Genomic DNA, 20,088 nt, shown 5'->3' on the forward strand with positions numbered 1-20,088 from the left:
CTGAACCTGCCCTAAGATAGCCATAATAACTATGTATCTACCTTATCCTGTGTTTAGTGGTGTTACCTCTCTAATCTCTCTGTTATTCATGTTATTGCATCTTGTAACATGCTGTATTATGCCAAGTACTGATGCACTGTTATTTCCTTTGTAGGTTTTACGTGATCATCCATCATATCGAATATCTCAAAATATCATCTACTAATGTTCATCGTTCACCATCTCAATAAATATAGACTTAAGAACCTATGCAGTCTGTTTACTGAGGCAATGGATGAAGGTTTAGCTGTATGCTAGAATCCACACAGCATCATACGTGGAGGAAGGCAGAACAGTGGTTGTTGTGCAGGCACTGCAGCATGTATTTGCTCTTGGTTTCCAGGCTGTCCAAAGGCAACAACAAGCTGTCCTCAGTAAGAGGTGTATCATCTGTATCCAGTGTATATCCCCAGCCACTCTCCAGTGATGCCTGTGAGCTTCATTGAGTACTACTCTGCTGTGAACATTGTTCCTCCTCCTTCTCATCTTCCAAAACTGTCCCTTGGCTGGACAGTTGAGTTCCTGCCCGCTATTGGTACAGGAACCCACCCTCTGAGCCATGTGTGGACGACTGGCCTGATAATGGTGTGAGTGGTTCCTTTCCCTCCTTCTTTTCCTTCTGTGCCTTAGGCATAGAAGTAACGAATGGTCTGTCCTAGAGTTGAGCGACCTTGACCTTTTTAGAGTCGAGCCGGGTTTCGCGAAACCCGACTATCTCAAAAGTCGGGTCGAGTGAAATCGCCCGATTATGACGTAAAGTCGGGATCGACCGAAACACGAAACCCAATGCAAGTCAATGGGGCAGCATAGTCGGCAGTGAGTGGGGGCCAGGAAAACACCTAGAGTGCCCATTTTAATGTCAAAACCATCCATTCTTCTTAATGAAGCTTGTCAAGCGTAATTTACCTTATAATAATTGGAAGGCATTTGAAATTGGGGGTCATTTGGCTAAAGTTGTGGTGGGTAGGGCTGGTTCAAGTAATTAGTGGGCCCAGGAAATCTGGACCACGTCACGGCAGTGGAGCAGGGAGAGGTAAGTATTTCAACTTTGCAAGTGCTGTGAACCTGAGCAAGCAGGGGGGGCCCACTCATTGGCATTGGCACTGGCACAGGGCCCCTCAAAGTACAGCGGTGTGTTTGCACGGCGGGGGCGCCTCCCACCGGCAGCAACACTTTTGCGTACTATGAGAGGCCCTGTGCCAGTGACGTCGCCAACTAGTATTCCTCCCCCCACCTGATGAAGGAACCTGCACTTTCATCTGCACCTTCCTCTTTGTCCCCGTGTAAGGTGGTATGGTATGCGGGAAGAGCAACCTGACTTTCAGCAGGGTCACAATGTTGTTGTGTAGCATGCACGGGGAATGTTGCGTTATGGGTCAATGTACCAGCAGACTCATCTATCACTGGCTGGGCAATGGGCAGGATGAGGAGGAAACACAGATATAGGCCCAAAGAATAAAGTGGGCTAAATGCAGTTCAAAATTGGTAACACAGGACTAATCAGGGGGCATTGCAGTGGAGGACAACTGGAATGAGAGGCTGACACAGAGAGTAGGCCCAAATCAGTAAGTAGTCGAAATGCAGTTCAAAATTGGCAACAGTAGTAAACAGGCGGCACAGCTTTGTTCAGTGGAGGAGAACAGCAAGGAGTGGCAGACACCGATAGTAGGCCCCAACCCAACTAGTAGGCCAAATGCAGTCTAACATTAACAACTACTTAACGAGCGCCTGAAAACGGTATACCCTTATCAGAGCAGTCCTAACTAATGTATGCAATCCCTATCTGATGTATTTAAAAACCTGATCATCTGTATATAACCTGTTATACAGATGATCAGGTTTTTAAATACATCAGATAGGGATTGCATACATTAGTTAGGACTGCTCTGATAAGGGTATACCGTGAAGATTGGTAGAGCAGCTTAGTATACATTTTTTGCAAAAAACGTATCAACCAAATACCCTGTTTTTTACATCTTTTACTAGCACTTGCGGATTACTGCAACATTTTTTCAAACTGAGTGTTTTTGGTTTTACTATTCTCTTTTGTGTCTTCAGGTTTCTTGGTGGTGTGTTAACATGATCATACAGACTTGTTCACTGTGCAAGTAGCCCATGTGTTCCTGTTTCCATAATTGTTCTCTTGTGTCTACAAGACTGGGGAGTTCCACCACTCCTCTTGGGCTATCTGCACAAAAGCTGTTCTACCCTGTATGCACACATGGATTTTTCCTCTCTGAACCCTGTTCACACAGGTTATATACAGATGATCAGGTTTTTAAATACATCAGATAGGGATTGCATACATTAGTTAGGACTGCTCTGATAAGGGTATACCGTGAAGATTGGTAGAGCAGCTTAGTATACATTTTTTGCAAAAAACGTATCAACCAAATACCCTGTTTTTTACATCTTTTACTAGCACTTGCGGATTACTGCAACATTTTTTCAAACTGAGTGTTTTTGGTTTTACTATTCTCTTTTGTGTCTTCAGGTTTCTTGGTGGTGTGTGAACATGATCATACAGACTTGTTCACTGTGCAAGTAGCCCATGTGTTCCTGTTTCCATAATTGTTCTCTTGTGTCTACAAGACTGGGGAGTTCCACCACTCCTCTTGGGCTATCTGCACAAAAGCTGTTCTACCCTGTATGCACACATGGATTTTTCCTCTCTGAACCCTGTTCACACAGGTTATATACAGATGATCAGGTTTTTAAATACATCAGATAGGGATTGCATACATTAGTTAGGACTGCTCTGATAAGGGTATACCGTGAAGATTGGTAGAGCAGCTTAGTATACATTTTTTGCAAAAAACGTATCAACCAAATACCCTGTTTTTTACATCTTTTACTAGCACTTGCGGATTACTGCAACATTTTTTCAAACTGAGTGTTTTTGGTTTTACTATTCTCTTTTGTGTCTTCAGGTTTCTTGGTGGTGTGTGAACATGATCATACAGACTTGTTCACTGTGCAAGTAGCCCATGTGTTCCTGTTTCCATAATTGTTTTCTTGTGTCTACAAGACTGGGGAGTTCCACCACTCCTCTTGGGCTATCTGCACAAAAGCTGTTCTACCCTGTATGCACACATGGATTTTTCCTCTCTGAACCCTGTTCACACAGGTTATATACAGATGATCAGGTTTTTAAATACATCAGATAGGGATTGCATACATTAGTTAGGACTGCTCTGATAAGGGTATACCGTGAAGATTGGTAGAGCAGCTTAGTATACATTTTTTGCAAAAAACGTATCAACCAAATACCCTGTTTTTTACATCTTTTACTAGCACTTGCGGATTACTGCAACATTTTTTCAAACTGAGTGTTTTTGGTTTTACTATTCTCTTTTGTGTCTTCAGGTTTCTTGGTGGTGTGTGAACATGATCATACAGACTTGTTCACTGTGCAAGTAGCCCATGTGTTCCTGTTTCCATAATTGTTCTCTTGTGTCTACAAGACTGGGGAGTTCCACCACTCCTCTTGGGCTATCTGCACAAAAGCTGTTCTACCCTGTATGCACACATGGATTTTTCCTCTCTGAACCCTGTTCACACAGGTTATATACAGATGATCAGGTTTTTAAATACATCAGATAGGGATTGCATACATTAGTTAGGACTGCTCTGATAAGGGTATACCGTGAAGATTGGTAGAGCAGCTTAGTATACATTTTTTGCAAAAAAACGTATCAACCAAATACCCTGTTTTTTACATCTTTTACTAGCACTTGCGGATTACTGCAACATTTTTTCAAACTGAGTGTTTTTGGTTTTACTATTCTCTTTTGTGTCTTCAGGTTTCTTGGTGGTGTGTGAACATGATCATACAGACTTGTTCACTGTGCAAGTAGCCCATGTGTTCCTGTTTCCATAATTGTTCTCTTGTGTCTACAAGACTGGGGAGTTCCACCACTCCTCTTGGGCTATCTGCACAAAAGCTGTTCTACCCTGTATGCACACATGGATTTTTCCTCTCTGAACCCTGTTCACACAGGTTATATACAGATGATCAGGTTTTTAAATACATCAGATAGGGATTGCATACATTAGTTAGGACTGCTCTGATAAGGGTATACCGTGAAGATTGGTAGAGCAGCTTAGTATACATTTTTTGCAAAAAACGTATCAACCAAATACCCTGTTTTTTACATCTTTTACTAGCACTTGCGGATTACTGCAACATTTTTTCAAACTGAGTGTTTTTGGTTTTACTATTCTCTTTTGTGTCTTCAGGTTTCTTGGTGGTGTGTGAACATGATCATACAGACTTGTTCACTGTGCAAGTAGCCCATGTGTTCCTGTTTCCATAATTGTTCTCTTGTGTCTACAAGACTGGGGAGTTCCACCACTCCTCTTGGGCTATCTGCACAAAAGCTGTTCTACCCTGTATGCACACATGGATTTTTCCTCTCTGAACCCTGTTCACACAGGTTATATACAGATGATCAGGTTTTTAAATACATCAGATAGGGATTGCATACATTAGTTAGGACTGCTCTGATAAGGGTATACCGTGAAGATTGGTAGAGCAGCTTAGTATACATTTTTTGCAAAAAACGTATCAACCAAATACCCTGTTTTTTACATCTTTTACTAGCACTTGCGGATTACTGCAACATTTTTTCAAACTGAGTGTTTTTGGTTTTACTATTCTCTTTTGTGTCTTCAGGTTTCTTGGTGGTGTGTGAACATGATCATACAGACTTGTTCACTGTGCAAGTAGCCCATGTGTTCCTGTTTCCATAATTGTTTTCTTGTGTCTACAAGACTGGGGAGTTCCACCACTCCTCTTGGGCTATCTGCACAAAAGCTGTTCTACCCTGTATGCACACATGGATTTTTCCTCTCTGAACCCTGTTCACACAGGTTATATACAGATGATCAGGTTTTTAAATACATCAGATAGGGATTGCATACATTAGTTAGGACTGCTCTGATAAGGGTATACCGTGAAGATTGGTAGAGCAGCTTAGTATACATTTTTTGCAAAAAACGTATCAACCAAATACCCTGTTTTTTACATCTTTTACTAGCACTTGCGGATTACTGCAACATTTTTTCAAACTGAGTGTTTTTGGTTTTACTATTCTCTTTTGTGTCTTCAGGTTTCTTGGTGGTGTGTGAACATGATCATACAGACTTGTTCACTGTGCAAGTAGCCCATGTGTTCCTGTTTCCATAATTGTTCTCTTGTGTCTACAAGACTGGGGAGTTCCACCACTCCTCTTGGGCTATCTGCACAAAAGCTGTTCTACCCTGTATGCACACATGGATTTTTCCTCTCTGAACCCTGTTCACACAGGTTATATACAGATGATCAGGTTTTTAAATACATCAGATAGGGATTGCATACATTAGTTAGGACTGCTCTGATAAGGGTATACCGTGAAGATTGGTAGAGCAGCTTAGTATACATTTTTTGCAAAAAACGTATCAACCAAATACCCTGTTTTTTACATCTTTTACTAGCACTTGCGGATTACTGCAACATTTTTTCAAACTGAGTGTTTTTGGTTTTACTATTCTCTTTTGTGTCTTCAGGTTTCTTGGTGGTGTGTGAACATGATCATACAGACTTGTTCACTGTGCAAGTAGCCCATGTGTTCCTGTTTCCATAATTGTTCTCTTGTGTCTACAAGACTGGGGAGTTCCACCACTCCTCTTGGGCTATCTGCACAAAAGCTGTTCTACCCTGTATGCACACATGGATTTTTCCTCTCTGAACCCTGTTCACACAGGTTATATACAGATGATCAGGTTTTTAAATACATCAGATAGGGATTGCATACATTAGTTAGGACTGCTCTGATAAGGGTATACCGTGAAGATTGGTAGAGCAGCTTAGTATACATTTTTTGCAAAAAACGTATCAACCAAATACCCTGTTTTTTACATCTTTTACTAGCACTTGCGGATTACTGCAACATTTTTTCAAACTGAGTGTTTTTGGTTTTACTATTCTCTTTTGTGTCTTCAGGTTTCTTGGTGGTGTGTGAACATGATCATACAGACTTGTTCACTGTGCAAGTAGCCCATGTGTTCCTGTTTCCATAATTGTTCTCTTGTGTCTACAAGACTGGGGAGTTCCACCACTCCTCTTGGGCTATCTGCACAAAAGCTGTTCTACCCTGTATGCACACATGGATTTTTCCTCTCTGAACCCTGTTCACACAGGTTATATACAGATGATCAGGTTTTTAAATACATCAGATAGGGATTGCATACATTAGTTAGGACTGCTCTGATAAGGGTATACCGTGAAGATTGGTAGAGCAGCTTAGTATACATTTTTTGCAAAAAACGTATCAACCAAATACCCTGTTTTTTACATCTTTTACTAGCACTTGCGGATTACTGCAACATTTTTTCAAACTGAGTGTTTTTGGTTTTACTATTCTCTTTTGTGTCTTCAGGTTTCTTGGTGGTGTGTGAACATGATCATACAGACTTGTTCACTGTGCAAGTAGCCCATGTGTTCCTGTTTCCATAATTGTTCTCTTGTGTCTACAAGACTGGGGAGTTCCACCACTCTTCTTGGGCTATCTGCACAAAAGCTGTTCTACCCTGTATGCACACATGGATTTTTCCTCTCTGAACCCTGTTCACACAGGTTATATACAGATGATCAGGTTTTTAAATACATCAGATAGGGATTGCATACATTAGTTAGGACTGCTCTGATAAGGGTATACCGTGAAGATTGGTAGAGCAGCTTAGTATACATTTTTTGCAAAAAACGTATCAACCAAATACCCTGTTTTTTACATCTTTTACTAGCACTTGCGGATTACTGCAACATTTTTTCAAACTGAGTGTTTTTGGTTTTACTATTCTCTTTTGTGTATTCAGGTTTCTTGGTGGTGTGTGAACATGATCATACAGACTTGTTCACTGTGCAAGTAGCCCATGTGTTCCTGTTTCCATAATTGTTTTCTTGTGTCTACAAGACTGGGGAGTTCCACCACTCCTCTTGGGCTATCTGCACAAAAGCTGTTCTACCCTGTATGCACACATGGATTTTTCCTCTCTGAACCCTGTTCACACAGGTTATATACAGATGATCAGGTTTTTAAATACATCAGATAGGGATTGCATACATTAGTTAGGACTGCTCTGATAAGGGTATACCGTGAAGATTGGTAGAGCAGCTTAGTATACATTTTTTGCAAAAAACGTATCAACCAAATACCCTGTTTCTTACATCTTTTACTAGCACTTGCGGATTACTGCAACATTTTTTCAAACTGAGTGTTTTTGGTTTTACTATTCTCTTTTGTGTCTTCAGGTTTCTTGGTGGTGTGTGAACATGATCATACAGACTTGTTCACTGTGCAAGTAGCCCATGTGTTCCTGTTTCCATAATTGTTCTCTTGTGTCTACAAGACTGGGGAGTTCCACCACTCCTCTTGGGCTATCTGCACAAAAGCTGTTCTACCCTGTATGCACACATGGATTTTTCCTCTCTGAACCCTGTTCACACAGGTTATATACAGATGATCAGGTTTTTAAATACATCAGATAGGGATTGCATACATTAGTTAGGACTGCTCTGATAAGGGTATACCGTGAAGATTGGTAGAGCAGCTTAGTATACATTTTTTGCAAAAAAACGTATCAACCAAATACCCTGTTTTTTACATCTTTTACTAGCACTTGCGGATTACTGCAACATTTTTTCAAACTGAGTGTTTTTGGTTTTACTATTCTCTTTTGTGTCTTCAGGTTTCTTGGTGGTGTGTGAACATGATCATACAGACTTGTTCACTGTGCAAGTAGCCCATGTGTTCCTGTTTCCATAATTGTTCTCTTGTGTCTACAAGACTGGGGAGTTCCACCACTCCTCTTGGGCTATCTGCACAAAAGCTGTTCTACCCTGTATGCACACATGGATTTTTCCTCTCTGAACCCTGTTCACACAGGTTATATACAGATGATCAGGTTTTTAAATACATCAGATAGGGATTGCATACATTAGTTAGGACTGCTCTGATAAGGGTATACCGTGAAGATTGGTAGAGCAGCTTAGTATACATTTTTTGCAAAAAACGTATCAACCAAATACCCTGTTTTTTACATCTTTTACTAGCACTTGCGGATTACTGCAACATTTTTTCAAACTGAGTGTTTTTGGTTTTACTATTCTCTTTTGTGTCTTCAGGTTTCTTGGTGGTGTGTGAACATGATCATACAGACTTGTTCACTGTGCAAGTAGCCCATGTGTTCCTGTTTCCATAATTGTTCTCTTGTGTCTACAAGACTGGGGAGTTCCACCACTCCTCTTGGGCTATCTGCACAAAAGCTGTTCTACCCTGTATGCACACATGGATTTTTCCTCTCTGAACCCTGTTCACACAGGTTATATACAGATGATCAGGTTTTTAAATACATCAGATAGGGATTGCATACATTAGTTAGGACTGCTCTGATAAGGGTATACCGTGAAGATTGGTAGAGCAGCTTAGTATACATTTTTTGCAAAAAACGTATCAACCAAATACCCTGTTTTTTACATCTTTTACTAGCACTTGCGGATTACTGCAACATTTTTTCAAACTGAGTGTTTTTGGTTTTACTATTCTCTTTTGTGTCTTCAGGTTTCTTGGTGGTGTGTGAACATGATCATACAGACTTGTTCACTGTGCAAGTAGCCCATGTGTTCCTGTTTCCATAATTGTTCTCTTGTGTCTACAAGACTGGGGAGTTCCACCACTCCTCTTGGGCTATCTGCACAAAAGCTGTTCTACCCTGTATGCACACATGGATTTTTCCTCTCTGAACCCTGTTCACACAGGTTATATACAGATGATCAGGTTTTTAAATACATCAGATAGGGATTGCATACATTAGTTAGGACTGCTCTGATAAGGGTATACCGTGAAGATTGGTAGAGCAGCTTAGTATACATTTTTTGCAAAAAACGTATCAACCAAATACCCTGTTTTTTACATCTTTTACTAGCACTTGCGGATTACTGCAACATTTTTTCAAACTGAGTGTTTTTGGTTTTACTATTCTCTTTTGTGTCTTCAGGTTTCTTGGTGGTGTGTGAACATGATCATACAGACTTGTTCACTGTGCAAGTAGCCCATGTGTTCCTGTTTCCATAATTGTTCTCTTGTGTCTACAAGACTGGGGAGTTCCACCACTCCTCTTGGGCTATCTGCACAAAAGCTGTTCTACCCTGTATGCACACATGGATTTTTCCTCTCTGAACCCTGTTCACACAGGTTATATACAGATGATCAGGTTTTTAAATACATCAGATAGGGATTGCATACATTAGTTAGGACTGCTCTGATAAGGGTATACCGTGAAGATTGGTAGAGCAGCTTAGTATACATTTTTTGCAAAAAACGTATCAACCAAATACCCTGTTTTTTACATCTTTTACTAGCACTTGCGGATTACTGCAACATTTTTTCAAACTGAGTGTTTTTGGTTTTACTATTCTCTTTTGTGTCTTCAGGTTTCTTGGTGGTGTGTGAACATGATCATACAGACTTGTTCACTGTGCAAGTAGCCCATGTGTTCCTGTTTCCATAATTGTTCTCTTGTGGCTACAAGACTGGGGAGTTCCACCACTCCTCTTGGGCTATCTGCACAAAAGCTGTTCTACCCTGTATGCACACATGGATTTTTCCTCTCTGAACCCTGTTCACACAGGTTATATACAGATGATCAGGTTTTTAAATACATCAGATAGGGATTGCATACATTAGTTAGGACTGCTCTGATAAGGGTATACCGTGAAGATTGGTAGAGCAGCTTAGTATACATTTTTTGCAAAAAACGTATCAACCAAATACCCTGTTTTTTACATCTTTTACTAGCACTTGCGGATTACTGCAACATTTTTTCAAACTGAGTGTTTTTGCTTTTACTATTCTCTTTTGTGTCTTCAGGTTTCTTCGTGGTGTGTGAACATGATCATACAGACTTGTTCACTGTGCAAGTAGCCCATGTGTTCCTGTTTCCATAATTGTTCTCTTGTGTCTACAAGACTGGGGAGTTCCACCACTCCTCTTGGGCTATCTGCACAAAAGCTGTTCTACCCTGTATGCACACATGGATTTTTCCTCTCTGAACCCTGTTCACACAGGTTATATACAGATGATCAGGTTTTTAAATACATCAGATAGGGATTGCATACATTACTTAGGACTGCTCTGATAAGGGTATACCGTGAAGATTGGTAGAGCAGCTTAGTATACATTTTTTGCAAAAAACGTATCAACCAAATACCCTGTTTTTTACATCTTTTACTAGCACTTGCGGATTACTGTAACATTTTTCAAACTGAGTGTTTTTGGTTTTACTATTCTCTTTTGTGTCTTCAGGTTTCTTGGTGGTGTGTGAACATGATCATACAGACTTGTTCACTGTGCAAGTAGCCCATGTGTTCCTGTTTCCATAATTGTTCTCTTGTGTCTACAAGACTGGGGAGTTCCACCACTCCTCTTGGGCTATCTGCACAAAAGCTGTTCTACCCTGTATGCACACATGGATTTTTCCTCTCTGAACCCTGTTCACACAGGTTATATACAGATGATCAGGTTTGTAAATACATCAGATAGGGATTGCATACATTAGTTAGGACTGCTCTGATAAGGGTATACCGTGAAGATTGGTAGAGCAGCTTAGTATACATTTTTTGCAAAAAACGTATCAACCAAATACCCTGTTTTTTACATCTTTTACTAGCACTTGCGGATTACTGCAACATTTTTTCAAACTGAGTGTTTTTGGTTTTACTATTCTCTTTTGTGTCTTCAGGTTTCTTGGTGGTGTGTGAACATGATCATACAGACTTGTTCACTGTGCAAGTAGCCCATGTGTTCCTGTTTCCATAATTGTTCTCTTGTGTCTACAAGACTGGGGAGTTCCACCACTCCTCTTGGGCTATCTGCACAAAAGCTGTTCTACCCTGTATGCACACATGGATTTTTCCTCTCTGAACCCTGTTCACACAGGTTATATACAGATGATCAGGTTTTTAAATACATCAGATAGGGATTGCATACATTAGTTAGGACTGCTCTGATAAGGGTATACCGTGAAGATTGGTAGAGCAGCTTAGTATACATTTTTTGCAAAAAACGTATCAACCAAATACCCTGTTTTTTACATCTTTTACTAGCACTTGCGGATTACTGCAACATTTTTTCAAACTGAGTGTTTTTGGTTTTACTATTCTCTTTTGTGTCTTCAGGTTTCTTGGTGGTGTGTGAACATGATCATACAGACTTGTTCACTGTGCAAGTAGCCCATGTGTTCCTGTTTCCATAATTGTTCTCTTGTGTCTACAAGACTGGGGAGTTCCACCACTCCTCTTGGGCTATCTGCACAAAAGCTGTTCTACCCTGTATGCACGCATGGATTTTTCCTCTCTGAACCCTGTTCACACAGGTTATATACAGATGATCAGGTTTTTAAATACATCAGATAGGGATTGCATACATTAGTTAGGACTGCTCTGATAAGGGTATACCGTGAAGATTGGTAGAGCAGCTTAGTATACATTTTTTGCAAAAAACGTATCAACCAAATACCCTGTTTTTTACATCTTTTACTAGCACTTGCGGATTACTGCAACATTTTTTCAAACTGAGTGTTTTTGGTTTTACTATTCTCTTTTGTGTCTTCAGGTTTCTTGGTGGTGTGTGAACATGATCATACAGACTTGTTCACTGTGCAAGTAGCCCATGTGTTCCTGTTTCCATAATTGTTCTCTTGTGTCTACAAGACTGGGGAGTTCCACCACTCCTCTTGGGCTATCTGCACAAAAGCTGTTCTACCCTGTATGCACACATGGATTTTTCCTCTCTGAACCCTGTTCACACAGGTTATATACAGATGATCAGGTTTTTAAATACATCAGATAGGGATTGCATACATTAGTTAGGACTGCTCTGATAAGGGTATACCGTGAAGATTGGTAGAGCAGCTTAGTATACATTTTTTGCAAAAAACGTATCAACCAAATACCCTGTTTTTTACATCTTTTACTAGCACTTGCGGATTACTGCAACATTTTTTCAAACTGAGTGTTTTTGGTTTTACTATTCTCTTTTGTGTCTTCAGGTTTCTTGGTGGTGTGTGAACATGATCATACAGACTTGTTCACTGTGCAAGTAGCCCATGTGTTCCTGTTTCCATAATTGTTCTCTTGTGTCTACAAGACTGGGGAGTTCCACCACTCCTCTTGGGCTATCTGCACAAAAGCTGTTCTACCCTGTATGCACACATGGATTTTTCCTCTCTGAACCCTGTTCACACAGGTTATATACAGATGATCAGGTTTTTAAATACATCAGATAGGGATTGCATACATTAGTTAGGACTGCTCTGATAAGGGTATACCGTGAAGATTGGTAGAGCAGCTTAGTATACATTTTTTGCAAAAAACGTATCAACCAAATACCCTGTTTTTTACATCTTTTACTAGCACTTGCGGATTACTGCAACATTTTTTCAAACTGAGTGTTTTTGGTTTTACTATTCTCTTTTGTGTCTTCAGGTTTCTTGGTGGTGTGTGAACATGATCATACAGACTTGTTCACTGTGCAAGTAGCCCATGTGTTCCTGTTTCCATAATTGTTCTCTTGTGTCTACAAGACTGGGGAGTTCCACCACTCCTCTTGGGCTATCTGCACAAAAGCTGTTCTACCCTGTATGCACACATGGATTTTTCCTCTCTGAACCCTGTTCACACAGGTTATATACAGATGATCAGGTTTTTAAATACATCAGATAGGGATTGCATACATTAGTTAGGACTGCTCTGATAAGGGTATACCGTGAAGATTGGTAGAGCAGCTTAGTATACATTTTTTGCAAAAAACGTATCAACCAAATACCCTGTTTTTTACATCTTTTACTAGCACTTGCGGATTACTGCAACATTTTTTCAAACTGAGTGTTTTTGGTTTTACTATTCTCTTTTGTGTCTTCAGGTTTCTTGGTGGTGTGTGAACATGATCATACAGACTTGTTCACTGTGCAAGTAGCCCATGTGTTCCTGTTTCCATAATTGTTCTCTTGTGGCTACAAGACTGGGGAGTTCCACCACTCCTCTTGGGCTATCTGCACAAAAGCTGTTCTACCCTGTATGCACACATGGATTTTTCCTCTCTGAACCCTGTTCACACAGGTTATATACAGATGATCAGGTTTTTAAATACATCAGATAGGGATTGCATACATTAGTTAGGACTGCTCTGATAAGGGTATACCGTGAAGATTGGTAGAGCAGCTTAGTATACATTTTTTGCAAAAAACGTATCAACCAAATACCCTGTTTTTTACATCTTTTACTAGCACTTGCGGATTACTGCAACATTTTTTCAAACTGAGTGTTTTTGGTTTTACTATTCTCTTTTGTGTCTTCAGGTTTCTTGGTGGTGTGTGAACATGATCATACAGACTTGTTCACTGTGCAAGTAGCCCATGTGTTCCTGTTTCCATAATTGTTCTCTTGTGTCTACAAGACTGGGGAGTTCCACCACTCCTCTTGGGCTATCTGCACAAAAGCTGTTCTACCCTGTATGCACACATGGATTTTTCCTCTCTGAACCCTGTTCACACAGGTTATATACAGATGATCAGGTTTTTAAATACATCAGATAGAGATTGCATACATTAGTTAGGACTGCTCTGATAAGGGTATACCGTGAAGATTGGTAGAGCAGCTTAGTATACATTTTTTGCAAAAAACGTATCAACCAAATACCCTGTTTTTTACATCTTTTACTAGCACTTGCGGATTACTGCAACATTTTTTCAAACTGAGTGTTTTTGGTTTTACTATTCTCTTTTGTGTCTCCAGGTTTCTTGGTGGTGTGTGAACATGATCATACAGACTTGTTCACTGTGCAATTAGCCCATGTGTTCCTGTTTCCATAATTGTTCTCTTGTGTCTACAAGACTGGGGAGTTCCACCACTCCTCTTGGGCTATCTGCACAAAAGCTGTTCTACCCTGTATGCACACATGGATTTTTCCTCTCTGAACCCTGTTCACACAGGTTATATACAGATGATCAGGTTTTTAAATACATCAGATAGGGATTGCATACATTAGTTAGGACTGCTCTGATAAGGGTATACCGTGAAGATTGGTAGAGCAGCTTAGTATACATTTTTTGCAAAAAACGTATCAACCAAATACCCTGTTTTTTACATCTTTTACTAGCACTTGCGGATTACTGCAACATTTTTTCAAACTGAGTGTTTTTGGTTTTACTATTCTCTTTTGTGTCTTCAGGTTTCTTGGTGGTGTGTGAACATGATCATACAGACTTGTTCACTGTGCAAGTAGCCCATGTGTTCCTGTTTCCATAATTGTTCTCTTGTGTCTACAAGACTGGGGAGTTCCACCACTCCTCTTGGGCTATCTGCACAAAAGCTGTTCTACCCTGTATGCACACATGGATTTTTCCTCTCTGAACCCTGTTCACACAGGTTATATACAGATGATCAGGTTTTTAAATACATCAGATAGGGATTGCATACATTAGTTAGGACTGCTCTGATAAGGGTATACCGTGAAGATTGGTAGAGCAGCTTAGTATACATTTTTTGCAAAAAAACGTATCAACCAAATACCCTGTTTTTTACATCTTTTACTAGCACTTGCGGATTACTGCAACATTTTTTCAAACTGAGTGTTTTTGGTTTTACTATTCTCTTTTGTGTCTTCAGGTTTCTTGGTGGTGTGTGAACATGATCATACAGACTTGTTCACTGTGCAAGTAGCCCATGTGTTCCTGTTTCCATAATTGTTCTCTTGTGTCTACAAGACTGGGGAGTTCCACCACTCCTCTTGGGCTATCTGCACAAAAGCTGTTCTACCCTGTATGCACACATGGATTTTTCCTCTCTGAACCCTGTTCACACAGGTTATATACAGATGATCAGGTTTTTAAATACATCAGATAGGGATTGCATACATTAGTTAGGACTGCTCTGATAAGGGTATACCGTGAAGATTGGTAGAGCAGCTTAGTATACATTTTTTGCAAAAAACGTATCAACCAAATACCCTGTTTTTTACATCTTTTACTAGCACTTGCGGATTACTGCAACATTTTTTCAAACTGAGTGTTTTTGGTTTTACTATTCTCTTTTGTGTCTTCAGGTTTCTTGGTGGTGTGTGAACATGATCATACAGACTTGTTCACTGTGCAAGTAGCCCATGTGTTCCTGTTTCCATAATTGTTCTCTTGTGTCTACAAGAGTGGGGAGTTCCACCACTCCTCTTGGGCTATCTGCACAAAAGCTGTTCTACCCTGTATGCACACATGGATTTTTCCTCTCTGAACCCTGTTCACACAGGTTATATACAGATGATCAGGTTTTTAAATACATCAGATAGGGATTGCATACATTAGTTAGGACTGCTCTGATAAGGGTATACCGTGAAGATTGGTAGAGCAGCTTAGTATACATTTTTTGCAAAAAACGTATCAACCAAATACCCTGTTTTTTACATCTTTTACTAGCACTTGCGGATTACTGCAACATTTTTTCAAACTGAGTGTTTTTGGTTTTACTATTCTCTTTTGTGTCTTCAGGTTTCTTGGTGGTGTGTGAACATGATCATACAGACTTGTTCACTGTGCAAGTAGCCCATGTGTTCCTGTTTCCATAATTGTTCTCTTGTGTCTACAAGACTGGGGAGTTCCACCACTCCTCTTGGGCTATCTGCACAAAAGCTGTTCTACCCTGTATGCACACATGGATTTTTCCTCTCTGAACCCTGTTCACACAGGTTATATACAGATGATCAGGTTTTTAAATACATCAGATAGGGATTGCATACATTAGTTAGGACTGCTCTGATAAGGGTATACCGTGAAGATTGGTAGAGCAGCTTAGTATACATTTTTTGCAAAAAACGTATCAACCAAATACCCTGTTTTTTACATCTTTTACTAGCACTTGCGGATTACTGCAACATTTTTTCAAACTGAGTGTTTTTGGTTTTACTATTCTCTTTTGTGTCTTCAGGTTTCTTGGTGGTGTGTGAACATGATCATACAGACTTGTTCACTGTGCAAGTAGCCCATGTGTTCCTGTTTCCATAATTGTTCTCTTGTGTCTACAAGACTGGGGAGTTCCACCACTCCTCTTGGGCTATCTGCACAAAAGCTGTTCTACCCTGTATGCACACATGGATTTTTCCTCTCTGAACCCTGTTCACACAGGTTATATACAGATGATCAGGTTTTTAAATACATCAGATAGGGATTGCATACATTAGTTAGGACTGCTCTGATAAGGGTATACCGTGAAGATTGGTAGAGCAGCTTAGTATACATTTTTTGCAAAAAACGTATCAACCAAATACCCTGTTTTTTACATCTTTTACTAGCACTTGCGGATTACTGCAACATTTTTTCAAACTGAGTGTTTTTGGTTTTACTATTCTCTTTTGTGTCTTCAGGTTTCTTGGTGGTGTGTGAACATGATCATACAGACTTGTTCACTGTGCAAGTAGCCCATGTGTTCCTGTTTCCATAATTGTTCTCTTGTGTCTACAAGACTGGGGAGTTCCACCACTCCTCTTGGGCTATCTGCACAAAAGCTGTTCTACCCTGTATGCACACATGGATTTTTCCTCTCTGAACCCTGTTCACACAGGTTATATACAGATGATCAGGTTTTTAAATACATCAGATAGGGATTGCATACATTAGTTAGGACTGCTCTGATAAGGGTATACCGTGAAGATTGGTAGAGCAGCTTAGTATACATTTTTTGCAAAAAACGTATCAACCAAATACCCTGTTTTTTACATCTTTTACTAGCACTTGCGGATTACTGTAACATTTTTCAAACTGAGTGTTTTTGGTTTTACTATTCTCTTTTGTGTCTTCAGGTTTCTTGGTGGTGTGTGAACATGATCATACAGACTTGTTCACTGTGCAAGTAGCCCATGTGTTCCTGTTTCCATAATTGTTCTCTTGTGTCTACAAGACTGGGGAGTTCCACCACTCCTCTTGGGCTATCTGCACAAAAGCTGTTCTACCCTGTATGCACACATGGATTTTTCCTCTCTGAACCCTGTTCACACAGGTTATATACAGATGATCAGGTTTGTAAATACATCAGATAGGGATTGCATACATTAGTTAGGACTGCTCTGATAAGGGTATACCGTGAAGATTGGTAGAGCAGCTTAGTATACATTTTTTGCAAAAAACGTATCAACCAAATACCCTGTTTTTTACATCTTTTACTAGCACTTGCGGATTACTGCAACATTTTTTCAAACTGAGTGTTTTTGGTTTTACTATTCTCTTTTGTGTCTTCAGGTTTCTTGGTGGTGTGTGAACATGATCATACAGACTTGTTCACTGTGCAAGTAGCCCATGTGTTCCTGTTTCCATAATTGTTCTCTTGTGTCTACAAGACTGGGGAGTTCCACCACTCCTCTTGGGCTATCTGCACAAAAGCTGTTCTACCCTGTATGCACACATGGATTTTTCCTCTCTGAACCCTGTTCACACAGGTTATATACAGATGATCAGGTTTTTAAATACATCAGATAGGGATTGCATACATTAGTTAGGACTGCTCTGATAAGGGTATACCGTGAAGATTGGTAGAGCAGCTTAGTATACATTTTTTGCAAAAAACGTATCAACCAAATACCCTGTTTTTTACATCTTTTACTAGCACTTGCGGATTACTGCAACATTTTTTCAAACTGAGTGTTTTTGGTTTTACTATTCTCTTTTGTGTCTTCAGGTTTCTTGGTGGTGTGTGAACATGATCATACAGACTTGTTCACTGTGCAAGTAGCCCATGTGTTCCTGTTTCCATAATTGTTCTCTTGTGTCTACAAGACTGGGGAGTTCCACCACTCCTCTTGGGCTATCTGCACAAAAGCTGTTCTACCCTGTATGCACACATGGATTTTTCCTCTCTGAACCCTGTTCACACAGGTTATATACAGATGATCAGGTTTTTAAATACATCAGATAGGGATTGCATACATTAGTTAGGACTGCTCTGATAAGGGTATACCGTGAAGATTGGTAGAGCAGCTTAGTATACATTTTTTGCAAAAAACGTATCAACCAAATACCCTGTTTTTTACATCTTTTACTAGCACTTGCGGATTACTGCAACATTTTTTCAAACTGAGTGTTTTTGGTTTTACTATTCTCTTTTGTGTCTTCAGGTTTCTTGGTGGTGTGTGAACATGATCATACAGACTTGTTCACTGTGCAAGTAGCCCATGTGTTCCTGTTTCCATAATTGTTCTCTTGTGTCTACAAGACTGGGGAGTTCCACCACTCCTCTTGGGCTATCTGCACAAAAGCTGTTCTACCCTGTATGCACACATGGATTTTTCCTCTCTGAACCCTGTTCACACAGGTTATATACAGATGATCAGGTTTTTAAATACATCAGATAGGGATTGCATACATTAGTTAGGACTGCTCTGATAAGGGTATACCGTGAAGATTGGTAGAGCAGCTTAGTATACATTTTTTGCAAAAAACGTATCAACCAAATACCCTGTTTTTTACATCTTTTACTAGCACTTGCGGATTACTGCAACATTTTTTCAAACTGAGTGTTTTTGGTTTTACTATTCTCTTTTGTGTCTTCAGGTTTCTTGGTGGTGTGTGAACATGATCATACAGACTTGTTCACTGTGCAAGTAGCCCATGTGTTCCTGTTTCCATAATTGTTCTCTTGTGTCTACAAGACTGGGGAGTTCCACCACTCCTCTTGGGCTATCTGCACAAAAGCTGTTCTACCCTGTATGCACACATGGATTTTTCCTCTCTGAACCCTGTTCACACAGGTTATATACAGATGATCAGGTTTTTAAATACATCAGATAGGGATTGCATACATTAGTTAGGACTGCTCTGATAAGGGTATACCGTGAAGATTGGTAGAGCAGCTTAGTATACATTTTTTGCAAAAAACGTATCAACCAAATACCCTGTTTTTTACATCTTTTACTAGCACTTGCGGATTACTGCAACATTTTTTCAAACTGAGTGTTTTTGGTTTTACTATTCTCTTTTGTGTCTTCAGGTTTCTTGGTGGTGTGTGAACATGATCATACAGACTTGTTCACTGTGCAAGTAGCCCATGTGTTCCTGTTTCCATAATTGTTCTCTTGTGTCTACAAGACTGGGGAGTTCCACCACTCCTCTTGGGCTATCTGCACAAAAGCTGTTCTACCCTGTATGCACACATGGATTTTTCCTCTCTGAACCCTGTTCACACAGGTTATATACAGATGATCAGGATTTTAAATACATCAGATAGAGATTGCATACATTAGTTAGGACTGCTCTGATAAGGGTATACCGTGAAGATTGGTAGAGCAGCTTAGTATACATTTTTTGCAAAAAACGTATCAACCAAATACCCTGTTTTTTACATCTTTTACTAGCACTTGCGGATTACTGCAACATTTTTTCAAACTGAGTGTTTTTGGTTTTACTATTCTCTTTTGTGTCTTCAGGTTTCTTGGTGGTGTGTGAACATGATCATACAGACTTGTTCACTGTGCAATTAGCCCATGTGTTCCTGTTTCCATAATTGTTCTCTTGTGTCTACAAGACTGGGGAGTTCCACCACTCCTCTTGGGCTATCTGCACAAAAGCTGTTCTACCCTGTATGCACACATGGATTTTTCCTCTCTGAACCCTGTTCACACAGGTTATATACAGATGATCAGGTTTTTAAATACATCAGATAGGGATTGCATACATTAGTTAGGACTGCTCTGATAAGGGTATACCGTGAAGATTGGTAGAGCAGCTTAGTATACATTTTTTGCAAAAAACGTATCAACCAAATACCCTGTTTTTTACATCTTTTACTAGCACTTGCGGATTACTGCAACATTTTTTCAAACTGAGTGTTTTTGGTTTTACTATTCTCTTTTGTGTCTTCAGGTTTCTTGGTGGTGTGTGAACATGATCATACAGACTTGTTCACTGTGCAAGTAGCCCATGTGTTCCTGTTTCCATAATTGTTCTCTTGTGTCTACAAGACTGGGGAGTTCCACC

Source organism: Ranitomeya imitator, chromosome 5 (genome assembly GCF_032444005.1).
Source record: "Ranitomeya imitator isolate aRanImi1 chromosome 5, aRanImi1.pri, whole genome shotgun sequence".
In the NCBI taxonomy this organism is placed as follows: Eukaryota; Metazoa; Chordata; class Amphibia; order Anura; family Dendrobatidae; genus Ranitomeya; species Ranitomeya imitator.